The following is a 12,382-nucleotide window of genomic DNA, read 5'->3' on the forward strand; positions in this document are numbered from 1 at the left end:
CTCCGGTGGCACAGGAGGTGGCTGGGCTGCGTGGAAAGCAAGGGGACGGTGTCAACCAAGACTGTCCACCTCCCCCTGCCGTGGTTTTGTTTGACCGCTCCCCACAGGCATCGAGGGAGCCCCCCGCCCCCCGTAAACACAGCTGGAGCTTTAGCACAGCTCCCTGGAGAAGGGGGTTCATGGGGCGTTCATGGGGCATTTGATCCTCCCGTAGCCTGCTGCCCCAGCAACGCCCTTCAGGTTGATAAATAAGAACAACCGTAACTGATCTTCGGGAGCTCCGCACTGCTGCGAAGGGGAATCTATTTTATTACCTGGAACTATAAACTTTGCCCTCGTAGCGCAATGTTATGTGGTACCATCCACCACTGCTGTGAATAATATCTGGTTAATGGAGGTAAGAGGTGTGCAGCTGACCCTTACTTAGAAGGAATTAAACCACAGTACTGCCTGGGTGAAAGCAGCTGAATAATTCAGAGTCCAACCCTAGAGAAGGCACCACTATGACCATCCTCCTGTAGAGGACTTCCCTAACATCATTCCTAAAACATATCTTTTAGAGAAACATCCAGTCTTGATTTAAAGAGCATCAGTGATGAAGAATCAACCATGGGTCATGGTAAAAAGTCTGAATTAATGTAGCTTCAAAACTTCCCCCCTTTGGATCATGTTATAACTTTCTCTGATAGACTGAAGAGCCCATTATCAAAGAGTTGTTCCCCAGGTAGGTACTTATAGACTACAACCAAGGCACCACTTAACCTTCGCTTTTGTTAAGCTAAACAAACTGAGCTGGTTGAGTCTATCCCTATAGGGCACATTTTCTAATCCTTTAATCATTCTCAGGGCTCTTCTCTGACTCCTCTCCCATTTATCAATATCCTTTTTGAATTGTGGGTAACAGAACTAGACAATATTCCAGCAGTAGTCACACCAATGCCACATAACCTCTCCTACTCAAGATTCTTGTTTAGGCATCCCAGGATTGCATTTGCTCATTTGGTCACAGCTCACAGGCAGCTAATTATCCACCCCAACTCCAAAATCTTTTTCAGAGTCACTGCTTCCCAGCATAGAGTCCCCACTTCTGTAGGTAGGGCCTACATTCTTTGTTTCTGGATGTATACATTTACATTTGGCCCTATTAAAACACCTTGCTCCAGAGAGTGATCAAGAGCACTTGGATAAACTGGATGCAAAGAGTGACCCGTCCTCTCCCTTGCCTCCCCAATTTTTGGGTCAGTTGCAAAACTTTATCAGTCATGATTTTATGTTTTCTTCCAGGTCAGGGATAAAAATGTGAACTAGCAGAGGGCTAAGAACAGCTCTGTTTGACCCCAGTAGAAACACAGCTACATTGTGACAATTCCCCATTCACAGTTACACTTTGAAATCTAGTGGTTTGCATCTATTAAATGGATTGAAAATGCTATGTTAATTTTATCTCATTCTGGTTTTTTAAGCAAAGTGTTATATAGTACCAAGTCAAATGTAGTACAGCAGTCTAAGTATATTAGGTCAATGCTATTACCTTTATCAGCCAAACTTGTAATAAAAAAAATCAAATTTGTCAAGATCTATTTTCCATAAAGCCCTCTTGATTTGCATTAATTACTTTACTCTCCTTTGTTATTGAGTCCCATACCAGCTGCTCCATTATCTTGCCCACGATCAGTATCAGGGGGGCATTATCTGAGTCATTACCTTTACCCTTTTTTAAAGTTGGCACAAGATTAGCTTTCCTGTACTTGTCTAGAGCTTCCCCAGGGCTCCAAGACTTATTGAAAAAAAATCAAGATTAATGGTGCAACTAGAACCTGAGGTAGTTCTTTTAAAACTGTAGGATGAAGGTTATCTAGACCTGCTGATTTCAAAATGTTGACTTTATTAGCTTGTGTTTAATATTTTCCAGAGAGACTAGTGGAATGGAAAGAGATCATAAAATAACATTTCCCCCCAATATAGACTAACATGAATAGAGAGAGACTTGGCAGAATTTCCATGTGTCCACTTTTGTTCCTAGCTGTTGCTGCAGGTTTTAGATCTCCAAAGATGCTTCCCTCCATTGGGCTCTGTGTACAAGACTTATCTTCTCTGCCACTTGAGGTTATTACATGCCTCTTGTCAAAATTCTTACAGGCTAACCCCTGTGAGAATGATGGGGACAGGATAGCTGGTGATGGGACAAGACCAACACCCAGAGTTTCAGCTTGTGTAGTTTCCTACTCATCCATTCATCTGGGAGAACAGGTTTGTCCCTCTCCTGCATGGAGGGGTCCATTGTGCTAGCACGACCAAATGAGATTCACACTAGATATGGTACAGATGTTGCCTCCATTTTGTATTTGGCCCCACACCAGCTCCTGTAGGACCTGGGCTTCCAGATGTTCCTCCTACACAGCACCCCTTGGAACCTGGAGGAGGAGGAATTCCACAGGGGCAAGGGGAGAGACTAATGCACAAGGACAGGCTGTATTAATTTGCATTTCCTTCTGCTGTGGATTTGGGGGAGAGAATCTGGAGGAGCCCCCTTCTGCACCTGGTCTGACCTTTACAACTCCATGAATTACAAGTCCAGGGAGAGCCCACAGAGGGAAGGGAAGAAGCAAATTAGAGTGGTAGAATTTCCTTCTCTCTAGGGATTCTAGACTAGAGGTTTTTCTCCTGTTGTAACTCAAGTTGTTAATAGTTATTAATTTGAGTTAATTAATAATTGTAAATGGTATCCCAAACACTGCACAGCAGTTTATTCCAGGATCCAAGTGTTTGTGGCTCACTTTTGGAGTCAGCCTATATCAAGCTACAAAAGGTTGTGATTTGGAAGATATGGTTCTGATCTGGAAAAAAAAGGCATGTGGAGAATGTGCATCTGCATCTACAGTTGTTAGTTAACTGGTGATCAATTAACTCCAGTTACAACAAGAGCAAAATGTCTAGTCTAGACAAACCCCATTTGTGAAATTCATTCCTGTCACACTGAAGAGATCTTTATGGGGTCAAGGGGTAGTCCTTGAGCTTGCATTCTGTGCGAGGAGGCGAAGGCAATTTCCCCTGGTCATGGACATGAGGCCTTCAGTTTTCATCCAGGAAAACTTGCATTGACTTCAACAGGAGTTACATTCAGTCCTTAGAGAGCTATAAACAAAGTCCTTCAGGATTTGGCCCCAGGCTGTACATGCCAATAAAATTCATGCTAGAATTAAGACTCAGGCTACAGCTGGCTCTGTCATTTGAATATAAGAACAGCCATACTGGGTCAAACCAATGGTCCATCTAGCCCAGTATCCGGTCTTCTGACAGTGGCCAATGCCGATTCCCTTCAGAGGGAATGAATAGAACAGGTAATCATCAATTGAACCGAAGCACCATTATTTTGTCTCAAGACAGCGGAGACTAATTCGGTGACATCCTTATACCCATGAGGACAGCCTCAGTAGAGAAACAGAGACATGGGACAGCATTCAGAAAGCAACAAACATTATTTGGAGGAACAAACTGATGAGGAAAGAGTCAAGAGAAGATTGAGTGGGGACCTAGTAATCTACAACTATTGTAAGTAAATGAAACAGCAAGTATGAGGTAGAAGCTTCTCAGAACAATCTGTTTTTTGTTTAAAGCAGCAAGCTAGATTACACTTCTACTCCTGGCACTTTCCTTGGGCAATCACCAGGACTGTAGATTAGGCAAAACATTAGAACATCCTGTATGTTTAGTGAAAGGGACTGGATCCAGGAGAGTCTTTCCATCTTTAACTTCCATGACACACATGAAAAAATATCCTCAGCACATCATCTTTCTTAGGTTATTTGGGCAACATTCTTCAACTACAGTGTGTGAATGCGGAGCTGACTGGTTTCCTCCAATTGCCCACGTTTGGATTTATAACAAAAATCTCATGAATCAAAGTAAAATATTCATGTCTCATGAATATTCATGCTCTATGTCCAGCAGCAGTTAAAAAAAGTTAATAGAATGTTAGGATCCATTAGCAAAGGGATAGATAAGACAAAAAATACCGTGATGCCTTTATATAAATCCATGGTACGCCCACCAGTTTAAATACTGTGCACAATTCTGGTCACCCCCCCTCAAAAAAGATAATTAGAATTGGAAAAGGTACAGAGAAGGGCAACAAAAATGATTAGCGGTATGGAACAGCTTCTGCATGAGAAGAGATTGAAGAGATGGACTTTTCAGCTCGGAAAAGAGATGACCAAGAGGATATGATTGAGCTCTATAAAATCTTGACTAGTGCTGAGAAAGTGAATAAGGAGGTATTATTTATTCCTTCATAATACAAGAAGTAGGGGTCACCCAATGAAATTAATAGGCAGCAAGTTTAAAACAAATAATCAACCTGTGGAACTCATTGCCAGTGGACATTGTGAAGGCCAAAAATATAACCAGGTTCAAAAAAGCACTAGGTAAGTTCATGGAGGATAGGTGCATCAACGGTTCTTAGCCAAGATGGTCAGGGATGCAACCCCATGCTCTGAATGTCTGGCAAACAGAGGTTAGGGAAACTGTGAGTGGATGACAGAGGATGGATCACTCAATGATTGCCTAGTCTATTCATTCCCTCTGAAGTACCTGGCATTGGCCACTATTGGAAGACAGGATACTGGGCTAGATGGACCATTAGTCTGACCCAGTATGGCTGTTCTTATGTTGTCAGTTTTTTGATGATCTCATGCAGCCTGCATGTTTAATTAAAGATTCAGGGTATAGTTTCATAGGATCTAAATACCTTTAAAACCCCGGCGCTAAAGATACAGACAGGCACCTAATAGGATTTTCAAAAATGCTAAGGTGCCTAACTCCCATTGATTTCAATGTTAGCTAGGTGCTTCTGGAAATCCCACTAGGCACATATCTGCATCTTTAAGTACCTAAATATCTTTACAAGTCTGACCCCACATAACAAGCCAAACTTTTAGTGTAGCCATGACTTCAAATTTTATTTCCTACCTTCCCTTTGAAGTATTTCTCCCGCAGTGACATTGCATACAGTACATACTAGGAAACAATTAAGTAGTGTTGTTGTTGTAGCCATGTCCCAGGATATTAGAAAGACAATTATGTGTTGGCACTCTCTCCATCAGCAATAAAAATCTAATTGTTCCTCTTTCCCCACTCCTTGCATTGTTATAGTCTCCTTTAGGCCTTGATCTCACAAGTGATTCCCTGTGCAGAAACCGCTGCAGTCACATAGAGCCCAACTGAATTCAAATGGGTGCAGAGTTGACCCACACGTGGGGTGACCAGATAGCAAGTGTGAAAAATCGGGACAAGGTGGGGTGTAATAAGCACCTATATAAGAAAAAACTCCAAATATCATGACTATCTCTATAAAAACTGGGACATCTGGTCACCCTACCCACAAGGAATCACTTGCTAGATTGGGACCTTAGATTTCAAGTTTTTGCTAGAAGTTATTTCCCTCCAGTTTAATGAGAGAATGTGTTATTAATCCAAATCAAGGGGATTATTGACAATCTGTTTTATAATGAAAATTCCATTGTACGGTGGAATTCCATCACACACCATGTCAGAGGTGGCTGGTAAGACAAGTTCTACGAGAAAAGAGTGGATAGCAGGTCAAATAGTTCCTTTGTCTCAGCATAACTGGCAAAAATGTAAAAAATATCTTGTTGCTTTTCTCCAAACCCTGTCTAATGTCTCAATTGCAGGAAGATGTGTTCCTTAGAACATATGGTAAGAAAAAAATTGGATTCTTAAATTCATAGAAATGTACATGTATGCACATATTTCTCAGACTGAATACAGAAGCTGCCTCATCATTGGAATTATACATAAGGACCGACACATCTGAGAAAGCTAAGAGGGATTTTATTCCTTCTGCATCATGAAGAAAATTGTTTAGTAAGTGCCAATCCACGATACCAGTGATGATGGAGATGTGGGTTGCACAGCTGACAGTGAGTTCCTAATCTGAAGGCAATAGGGGTTCCACGTCTCAAAGTAAGGCCCTAATTTTCTCTGTTACCCCTCTATGGCTGGTGATTAGATGCAAGAAGAAAAGAAGTCAGTCAGTCTCTTGGATCCTAGGTTTGAGTTTCCTGAACTGTCATTATGAAAACCAGATCTTGGAATTTGAGCATATATGACACAGAATCATTAAAGAGAAACATCTAATCCCACAACCCCATTTTATAGATACTTAGTGTGGTTCTACTATGAAAAGAGTAAGTGCTTTCTCCTGGGCACAACTATGTTTTTTCTGAACATGTTGCAATTCTTGCAATTTTATGGCAAGTCTCACATTATTTGGTGTTTTTCTTAAAGCTCCGACTCCCAGAGTCAAGTGATTATATGAGAATCTCTGACACAGGCACACAAAATTTCTCCCCAACCATCAGGACTAACGTATGAAAATGTGACTCAAGAGCATCCTGAAGGCTGAGAAACTAGAAGATGAAAAGAACCCCCAATTCATTTTTTAAAAAAAATCGTGATTTCTAAGCAAGTCTCCTGATTTTTTTTAAGGCCTGATTCAAGACTTTTGAATGCTTGAGGTTGGCAACACCCTGAATGTTTTTCTGAAATTCAAAACTTAGGCCCTGATCCTGCAATGAGCTCCCTGTGCTCATGCAGAACCCCACTGAAGTCAATGCAGATCCCTGAACCCATTTGGAATGCCATTGACTTCAGCAGGGCTTTGCACTGGTTCAGGGGGCTCCCTGCATGGGGCTTGGTGCCTACTTCTTTACCAGTAACATTCAGTGGCTAGAAGTACTTTCAGCTTGTTGTGTACTCAATGCTAACTGCAGCCAGCTATTTCTTTTGCCAGAGCAACAACTGCAGGCTCAGGACCAATGTGATAGGTAGCTGCTACCCAAGGAAAATATCAGGAAGGAAAAGGAGGATCTTAAGTTACCTAGGGGATAGAACAGGGGTGGCCAAACTGTGGCTCAGGAGCCACATGTGGCTCTTTTACAGTTAAAGTATGGCTTGCAGAGCCCTCTACATCCTCCCCCATTCTCTGCCTACCAGACTAGGGCGGGGCTCAGAGCTTCTGTCCCACTGAAGGCACCTGCCAGGGCTCAGGGCTTCTGCCCCATGGAGCGTGCCTGCCAGGGCTTCAGCATCGCAGGGAGGGGAATCTCAAGGCTTCTGCCCCATGGGAGGTGCCTGCCGGGGCTTCTGAAGCCTTAATGTCCGGCAGGCATGCCCCAATTCTCAAACTCCTGAAGATTATTGTATGCGGCTTAAAGAGTCAGTAAGTTTGGCCACTCCTGGGATAGAAGGTGAAAGAGACATCAGATGCTAAGTAGGGAGAGAGTATGCCAGCCAGGAAGGTTATTTATTACTTTCCAGTGGAAAAGCACTACTTTAAAAATCTCTGGTGTCCGATAACTCAAAAATCCCTCTTTGTGACTGAGCTTTTAAGGTTAAAACAGAAGTCTCAAGCATATGGGTTAATGGGAGAAGAGATTTGACTATATATGCAGCTTTATACTATGAGATACTAGCCAAAGAACTCAAACCAGAAAGCTGCACATGGTGTTCTGACTAGGATGATGTATCCTTATAATGAACCTTCAGAATTAGACAAGATTGCCCCACTCATCAAGCTAGAAACTATAAGGGAGGCTACTCACAACATTCTTAAGACATATTGTCTCATTGAGCACTGGAGACCAACCAAACTTTCAGGCTTTGGGGTGGGAGGAATTAGCCTGATTTTTAAGTCACAGCTCAGCCTCCCGTCATACAGGAACAGTCTTGTGTTCACAAACAATTGTGCCCACAAAAGTCAGGTAATTTTTAGACAAGAACTCCTATCTTGAAAGTGACAAACCAGATTTATCTGTTTCAGCTCTGCCAGGCTTAACAAAAGTGGAAAGTACTAAGCATTTCTTTTCCCCACTACAGTCAGCATCGATTACTCTGAATACACACAGGGAGCAGACCTGTGTCTTTCTTCCTAGATATTACCTTGCTTTGGTGTCCCTACAAGGAAGTAGAATCAATATAGTTAATATACAAGGGAGGTGTTAATATAGAGGGGGAGGATTTAATTCCCCTAAAGAAAAAAAATAGGACGAACCATATAAAAATAAAAAGTGATGTACTGTACTGGTTACATTGTAGCAGGCAGCAGAGTTAAGATTAATAGTTTAGGCTGTGATCCAAAATTTTCACTCCACAGATACATGAAGCATCACCAGTTAGGTACTGAGAAACGAATATTTCCAGAAACTTAGAGAAAAAGTGTGTGATATTTGATAGCTTTAAACTGAGAGGCCACTCAAACTTGTTTTACAGCAAATATATTTTTCCTCCGTGGAGCCAGCCATCTACAACAGTTCAGGAACATGAAGCATAACCTCACTAGATCCCTTTTTGACAACCACTGATCCCCCAACATCTTTTGACAAGACTGAAGAGATCAATGCTGGGGAGGTAGTGTGCTATTTCTGTGAGTGTTGCCAAAGTTAAGACTTTAAATATACAGCTCAGGAAGCAAACAATCAAGAAAATAGTGTTTCACACAAGCAGCTGGAGTTGCTTGTTTTCCAAATGGGATTATGAAATGTAGGATGTAAATTGGAATAATATTGATACTGTAAAGCACTTTTAAGCAAGCAAATATATTGTTATGGAATTTTTTTATTTAAGTCCCATGCTAGTTTGTGAAACAGGAAAATAGTATTTCCTGAGGGAAAGAAAAAGGAAAAGTGTCAGTGTAGAAAGTTAACCAGGCTAACTCTTGTTTTCAGCACTGATTCATTCAGGCCATGACTATTTCCATGAAGGCTGGGATATTTGCTCATCACAGAATGCATTGTGTTCTAAGGGATCAAGCAGGGAATCACGACTCAGAAGACCTGGGTTCTATTCCTGGCTCTGCCAGTGGCCTGTGTGGGGGACCTTGGGCAACTCACTTCCCCTTTCCATACCTCAGTTTCCCCCTCTGAGGAATGAAGATAATAATACAAACTGCCTTTGTAAAGTGCTTTGAGGTCTAAAGATACACAATGCTATATGAAGAACTGGTCTAAAATCAACAAGATGAAATTCAATAGAGACAAGTGCAAATTACTTCATCTGGGAAAGAAAAACATCAAGTGTACAAATACAAAGCGGGGAATAACTGCCCAGGTGTAGTACTGCTGAAGAGGATCTGGAGGTTAGAGTGGATCACAAACTGAATATAAGTCATTTTTTTTTTTTTTACAGCTGTAAAAAGGCAAATACCATTCCAGCACATCGTAACAGAAGAGTAGTATCTAAGACCTGGGAGGGAATTGTCCCACTCTAGTTGGCCCTAGTAAGGCCTCAGCTGGAAGTACTGTGTCCAGTTTTGAGTGCCACACTTTAGGAAAGGTGGACAAACTGGAGAGTCCAGAGGAGAGCAACAAAAAGAGATTTAGGAAACATGATCACGAAGACAAATTTTAAAGAGGACTGGGCATGTTTAGCTTTGAGAAAAGACGACTGAGGAGGGACCTGATAATGGTCTTCAAATAGGTTATAAAAAGGACACTGATCAGTCATTCCCTAGGTCTACTGAAGGTAGGACAAGAAGTAGCGAACTTCGCTTGCAGCACAGGAGATTTAGGTTAGATGTGAGGAAAAGCTCTAAGAATAGTTAAGTACTGGAATAGGTTGCCAAGGGAGATCACAGAATTCCCATCATTAGAGGTTTACAGAGGTTAGACAAACACCTGATCAGGGATGCCTACATATACTTAGTCCTGCCACAGCACAGATGGATGGATTAGATGTAGGTCATTTTCAGCCCTACATTTCTAGGATTCTCTTTCTCTCTAGAGAGACATATTACACACACACACACACACACACACACACACACACACTTAGTTATACTCCACATTGGATCTTTATCTATTGGATCGTACTTATACCAGGGTAAAACCGGATGACCAGTATCAAGCTCAGTGTCTTCTTGACTTCATAGCCCAAGTTATTCAGTTAAAAGCACCCCCCAGCCTGCTGTTAAATGCAATAACTGATGCTATTTATAATTTGGTCCATGCATTGAAATGAAGTAAAAAGGGCAGAATTGATGGAACCTTTGAAATGGATGGCACTATAGTGAACATATTTAATCTCTAACATTTGCAAAGTGCTGAAGCAAATCTTTGTTTCATTTTCATTTGTTCTGGTGTCATTTAAAAGATTTTTCCTTAAAAAGGCATACAACTGGAATTTTCCCATTTTTCTGATCAGGATATTTGTATTTTTGGTTGGATGCCTTTTTTTCTGTAGGAGACACTTCCGCAGTAATATTATTCTGAAGTCTTAAAGAAGTAGGGGGTGTTTTATAGTTGCTATCCCATCCCTGGCTATGGGGAACTCAAATGCAACACAGCATCCATAAATGGGCATCAGCAGGATCTGATGAGAGGGGAGAGCATGCTGCAGAGCTGACAAGTCACGCTTTAAGCCTTCCTCCCCCCCGCCGCCTGATTCCACTGATATTTAGTCCTCTCTCTTCATAGAGAAACAGCAGAGGTAATAAAGGAGACTGATTAATGGGCAGTCATGCAGGGGGGGAATTCGTCATGAGCCGCGCTGTCAGGAGGGATAAGCAGGCCTGCGGACAGCAATTCCGGGCCCCCTGGTGGAACAGTCACTCAATGGCCCCCACCCCGCTAAAAAGGGATGGCTGAGGTTTACTACCATAGGTGGTGGGGTGAAGCTTCCCCTCCGGGAGGCTAGCTCCCTATCCTGCCTCTTCCGCCTGTGGCGCTGACCCCCTCCATCCCAGGCCCCACTCCCTCCCCTGCACTGCCCATTCCCCACTGAGTGGCATCCCTCCCCCACTCAGTTCCCCCTCCTCTCTGCCACACCTCCATACCCCCAGCGGGTGAGTGACAGTGGGGGGCTGAAGGGGGAAGAGAGAGGGACGTGGCAGCAAGTGGGGGAGAGGGCAGAGTCAAGGCCTGGGCAGAGCAGGGGTGGACTGTAAGCAGGACTACATGTAGAAGAGGCAGGATGGAGAGCTAGTCTCCCCAAGGGAAAGCTTTACCCCCAGCCATGGCCCAGGCCCTTTTAAAATCACTGGGCCCCTGGGCAATTGCCCCCTTTGCTCTCCCCTGTCCGTGGGTCTGGGGATGAGGACAATGTGGAAGGGAAAGTACACCATGCAGATGCCCAGGGACTGCAGTAGGAGTCTTCACTGAAGTCCCAAATGTCAGCAAAGAAACATGGCTGATATTTGACCTCCAAGGGCTTGTTATAAATGACTGTCACAGGGCTCACTTACTGTTGGGTGCCTCCTTGTGGCTAGGTCTGGGGATTAACGCCACTCAGGTCCAATGCCCCCTTCCAACAATAGTTCACATCACATCGCCCTGCTTACTCTCCAGAAATCACAGCGTGCTCCCTCTTCATGTCTCAGCCCTCTGGCCAGGCCCCTGTATAGGCTTCCTCTTCCAGAGTATCAAAGTCCCAATGGGTCAGCTGCCCACATACCATTCTAGACAGTCTTCTGCTCCAACACCAGGTCCTATGGTTCACTTCTCCAATTGCTAGCATGGAACCTAGGCTCATCCCCTACTCCAGGTTCCAGTTCAGAGACCCTCTCTCAAGTAATTCCAGTCTGTTTGCTCCCGAGCCCTGTTGCTACTTCGCTGCTCTACCTTCTAGCCCCCTCCTCCTAAGGAGTAACTGTAGACTCCTTTCTTTGGTTCCTATCAGACTCTGTAGCTCTGGAAACACTACCCTACTCCCAGGAAGTGACTATAGACCACTTCCTCTGCAGCCCTCTTCTGCTTTAAAGCTTTTGGCTTTATACAAGCACAGCCTGCCCGCTGCCCCACCTCTGCCCAGCTGGGATCAATCATCAATTAGCCTATCAGGTTAATTGTCCTAACAACCTGCTCAGCTTTGTGTGGGGTGGACACCTCATCGCAATGACAGGGAGAGTAAAAGAGAGATTTATAACATTATGGAAAATGCTTGGCAGAGTCTAAAAACATAAAACCTGTCAATACAGAGGCACCCAAGCACTCAAATCAAAACCGAGCAACACTCACAAGTTGTCCCTTCATGCCAGTTGCTGGTACTTTGCTGTATGATAAAGTCAAAAACACGTTTGATTGAATGATGCAGATCAGAAACATATAGTACTTTAAAAAAAAATATCTGGCAGTTTAAACTCCCTGTAAAAAACTCTGATGTTTCAATGAAAATAAAGATGAAAGCTCTGTACTTAAATAAAAGTATACTAGTTTGCCTACAGGATTTAATATGCTAGTTTGAGGTGTGGCTATAGAACAATTCATGATAATGCTTTGTGGAACTGAATTAAGTCACAATAATATTCTGTAGAATGCTGTGAAAGAAGCAAACAAGAATTTGATCAAAGTTAGACCCTTATGTGTAAAAG

This window comes from Emydura macquarii, unplaced genomic scaffold, assembly GCF_026122565.2.
Source record: "Emydura macquarii macquarii isolate MOO-44397 ecotype Brisbane River unplaced genomic scaffold, CSIRO-AGI_Emac_v2 contig_1045, whole genome shotgun sequence".
In the NCBI taxonomy this organism is placed as follows: domain Eukaryota; kingdom Metazoa; phylum Chordata; order Testudines; family Chelidae; genus Emydura; species Emydura macquarii.